At 33.2% G+C, this 5,126-nt stretch overlaps 1 long non-coding RNA gene across 1 annotated transcript; it reads left to right on the top strand.

Annotated features, from left to right (window-relative positions):
• The first annotated feature begins 1,523 nt into the window (after window positions 1-1,523).
• Window positions 1,524-2,803, top strand: LOC118679976 (uncharacterized). Its single transcript, XR_004975504.2, has 3 exons — window positions 1,524-1,656; window positions 1,787-1,882; window positions 1,939-2,803. It is a non-coding gene; the product is annotated as an uncharacterized lncRNA (long non-coding RNA).
• Window positions 2,804-5,126: the final 2,323 nt, after the last annotated feature.

Below are 5,126 nucleotides of genomic sequence, written 5' to 3'. Positions count from 1 at the left end.
GAGCCAGATTTCCGATGGAGCAGCCAAACATTTTGAATAGAAACATCGATAAGCCACGTAAAAATTGAAAACCACCCTTTTTTTGTCTCCGGTTCGGTAAGCTTTAACATTTTGGTCCATTCTGTCAACTCCACCCATACCAACGTTGTATCTGGAGACTGAATATGGACGAGGTATATTAACTTTTCTGTTCTCAACTCTAGAATATCTGCCAACTGATGATGACATGATTTTGGCAACATATTTTCTCTAAGAGTTGCGGTACTATAGTAACCCCGTTGTTTCAATCTTAACAATATTTCCATTCAGGTAAATTGTCAAAGTAAAAAGCAAAAGGTAATTACTTTGTATCAGCATCGAAATCATCAGGCACCGAAAACATTTGCTAAGCATTTTTGCCATATTTAGGTGGATATTCATGGTTTGTGCGCGATTTGTTCCCTTGAGACATTTCGAAATTTATGAGGTATCCAAGTGGTGTATTCAAACTCCACATCTTATATCCAAAACGTAAATGCTTGCCCGGAATAAACTGTTTGCATCCATGACGTCCATAGTATTCCACCATGGACTCGTCGTATGATACATCGGGTTCTTTCTTGAAATTTTTCAAGAACTTGGTTTTCAGCATATCAGTTAGTGGTCGCAATTTCCAGCACTTGTAATCAGCAGAATAACTGCCAGCATCATCGAAACGAAGGTAGCGAAATACTAGTTTAAATCTATCACGTCTTATCGCATCTGACACCATAGCGCAGAAAAAATCGTTATCGTTTGACCAGTAATCTCTTTTGGTCAGCCAGGACGTATAACCCACCATAACTCCTATTACAACTTTCGTTTCAGTTACGGTTACGTTTTGATTTTGTGCACCAATAAATATATAATATATACATATATTCTACATGTATATATTATATATATATGGAAATGATAATCTGGTGCCAGTTTTTTCTTCAGTACCAAGCCTAATTATATCATTTGTTTCCTTGCTTGCGGAAGGCTTGATTTAGATATTCATAGGTGCTCTTTTCGAGTACTTCTAGCTTTCGTAGTGTTAGGTCAATAAATACTGGCTCCTTTTGAAGTGATTTTTGCGTTAACTTTGCAGACGATTCGAATGACATTGCTTGCAGTGAAGAAGAAGTGCGTGCTATAATTACTTACTTCCTCTACTGACGTAGTTTTTTTTCGAGCTATTAAAAAAAGAGTGCTTAACTGTTGAAGTTGAAACTGGTGACTATATTTTCGAATGAATTGTTTACAATATCTGTTACAAACGCTTTGATTTCCTCTTCTGGAAAGCCATTAATTGTTTCATGGTAAATTTTCCAAATCACCAGCATTATCTTCATCAGGAGGTTTACAAAAGGTTATCATCATCTGAATCTAGCGATTCAAGAATCTGCACCATATCTTCTAGAAACAACATTTTTCTAGAAAAATATGAAGAAAAAGAAACCCAATGTAATATAAATAAAATACACAACTACTTGGTATTAGAACTGATGTTACATATTATATATGGACGGCAAAGCCCATATTTTTTATATATAATATTTTTGTGAGATCAGAGGTAAGCGTTCTCTCTGATATGTTTATTAAATATTTTACTGTTTTATTAATCAAAACCTACCAAAGGCGTCTATACAAAAGGTATGTAGTTAAATTTTATGAGGTTTCTAAAGAATTTATTAAATATATTTACAGGTAAAAATTCTAATGTCATAAACATTGGATGCACAAATACACATTTTTTTAAATTTTACTTGATTCTATTGCATAGAATTATTTGGCCTTAATTTGTTAGCTGTGACCACAACTTGTCAAACTGTTATACAGCCGGTTCAGGAATTTGTCGTTTATCGTGTAAAACAAAGAAGTAATAAAAAGATTCATTTCTGGTTAATATAAAATACGTTTATGCCCCCATTACAGTTTAATTAACGTTAGAATTCAACTTCAAATCAACACAACCATTTTGTGGTTGGGGCCAAAACAATTGTGCTGCGGATAAGAAAAAGCTCTCGTGATCACTTAATACATTGGAACTTCCAACTACAACTAAGACAATGCTTATTGACAATTCAATGGCTTTGAAATAATGTTATGTTATTTTCGTTTAAATGAGGAATCATTTCGTTTTTAATTAAATAAGATAAAGGAACATTACTACAAACTCCTTTCTTTGCTGCCTTGAGCATCTTCTTTGACATAAGCGGATCATTTAATAATGTCTCCCATGGTGCAATCCTTAATAGTCTGGAAGCAGCCGATACAAGATGCCGTCATGGAAACTCCCGAGGTTTAACGGGCTAGAGTTAAATACTAAGGATTATACTAAGTACCTGGGAGTAACTTTGGGCAGCAAACTGACGTGGAAAATCAATGGGGAAAATCCTAGGGTCCACATCGGGCTTATGCATTGGTGTTACACAGTGGTAGTCAAGTCAATCTACGGTGCTTTGTTGGGGTGGAGCGTTGCCAGCAAAATCTGATACAGGAAACCGTTGGAGCGACCATGCAGGATCGCCAAGATCATGTGAAAAAGAGAGAAAAGAAAACACGCAAGGTATCTACGCTCACGTGTCAAAAATACTGCAGGACGGTTGTTGGTCTATATGGTATAAATCTACAAGTAACCAATCCTAAGATTTTCTCTAAAACATACGCAAAAATGGCCCACTTGGTACGGGTTGCCTACTTATACAAGTATTCTACTACTAAAATCACACTTGGCACAGGTTTTCAACTAATATTCTACTACTAAAACGTCCAATTGACTCAAATCTTCTACAATTTGTTGCCGTGTTATGTTTTAAAACTTATAAATTTATAATTAAGAATGTTTTTATTACATATTTAAATAGTTTTCGATTATTGAGATTTCTAAAGATTAAATTTACATTTATAAAGTATATCGCTGTGGGTGATTTAGAATATTTTGTAAATATTATTTATTAATTGGTACATTGTTTTGCTTATTAATATTGTTGTTCCTGGATTGTACCTCATTTTTTATTCTATTATTTTTGTTTTTGTTAAAATAATTACAAGTAGATTGTTTTCAGTTATATTTGTTCATGAATACAATTGAATTGTACCTGATTTGTATATAATTATATTCGATATTGTTTAAATCAAGCTGAAAATTTCAACTTATATTGTTAATGTTATATTGTTAATGTAATTAATATATAATATTACATATTCATGAACCTGATTACGAAAAATAGATTGTTTTAGAATTGTATATATTATATGGGTGAATATAGGCCTTCTGGGGAACCAAAAACCCAAATGTAACACGCCTATATTGCAGCCTTAGAGGTGGTGAAGAAAAGCAATAAATATATAATAACCTTTTGTTGCGAAAACATTGCTGAAAGTTTTCATAAATATGCTCCATTACATATACATGTTCACAAACAAGTTGTTAAACCAGAGAACTTAGAAGAACGAGAAGGTGCAAATTGAATTTTGTATGATGCTCGATTGGACGGCTAACAGACCTGAAAAATTGAGATCAAGGAGTTCACCATTTTCTGTTCCACCATGCTGTTATTAAACAGAAATGAGAATTTATAACAACGTTCTCTGACAAAATACGTATCTCCCAACATAAAAAGAAAAATTAAATTCCTTAAACAAAAAATACAAATGCCACTTTACATATGCATGATTATTTTTTGCCAAATAAACGATTTTTATGATAAAAATTTATAAATTATGATTTTTTTTGAGGCATGATACAATGCGAAAGATTATGCAAAAAAAATATATATTTAACTTTTTTTATAATTTTCTAATTTCAATTGTTACAGAATTAATCATTTATGTATGTACATATGTACATCAATATATTATATTATATAATACAATATAATAATATATTATCACTTATCAATAAATAAATGTGCACGCACAGCTCTATATGTAACTATGTATGTACAAATATGCGTATGACCTTGCAAAATAAGTAATGCATACACAAATCTACATAAGTACATATAAGCGTACAAATGAAATTATGTCAGCCAATAGGAAAAATACAAACATTGTTATACAAGAACAACAATTGTCTCAAATAGCATGATCAGCGTCAGAAATCAATATCGCAGCCAAATTGACAAATCCAAAATTTGTAATAAATCACACATCAACAACATTTTCACTCATAAACGCTGGCGCACATGCAATAAGCTAAGTGGTTTCATTCGTAAAAGCAAACGTCTTACACATCTCCCCGAGTATGCCTTTTTTTTACAAGCGTTTTTTCGCGACGATGGCAAAAGCTTTGAAATCATAAATTGAACCACTTTTTTATGTTCCCTCTAGAAGGGAAAAGCGACAACCCTGCAAGCCCACAAAACACAGAAAAAAGAGACAAAAGTGGCAACAAAGCTTTTGTCGATTTAAAATATTTTACAATTCTAAAATATTTTCCCGTGAATCTGCGTCAATATGTATGCATGTTCATATTTAAACATATGTACATATTTACAATGATTTGTTGGCAAAGCTGTTAGAGCGGCAAGGGAAGCGGTGACAATCGGCAAGCGTTCGTTTATTTTTTCGCCTCATCTCGGATTTTCTACTAACAACACAATGTGGTGACGCTTTGTCGTTGCGTCAGTCGTTCGACAGATTCACTCTTTGACATAAAAGCAAAAAACGTGAGCTTCTACATGTATACATACTTCTATCTACATACATAAGTTGTTTGTAGACAAATTTACAAATATTTTTCTTTCATATTTCTTTACATAAACAAGTTAACAAAAGTTAACTAAGTTAGTCTTTTCAGCTGCTAAAACTGCAATGTATGCAGTTTTATCGTGTATGATTCAAATGAACTGTATGACCGACAGCCGCAATTCAACACCTTGCAGTAGCCACCGACCATGGGACCGGCGGATGTAACGCAATGCCTTATCCAAGCTTAGGCGTCAGCAGAAATTTAGAAAAGCAGCGTCAATGGCAGTAGCGGCAATAGTAATAGTAGGCTATATATAAGGGAAATGTAATTTTAATAAATCAGATTTAGAACGGAACTCAAATTATGTTTATTTAAAATAACATAATTCCGTGGTAGTCGACAACACCGTCGCTACCACTCACAACGC

This window comes from Bactrocera oleae, chromosome 3, assembly GCF_042242935.1.
Source record: "Bactrocera oleae isolate idBacOlea1 chromosome 3, idBacOlea1, whole genome shotgun sequence".
Classification (NCBI taxonomy): domain Eukaryota; kingdom Metazoa; phylum Arthropoda; class Insecta; order Diptera; family Tephritidae; genus Bactrocera; species Bactrocera oleae.
The sequence above is the reverse complement of the archived record's forward strand: the minus strand, read 5'-3'. Positions and strand labels throughout refer to the sequence as shown.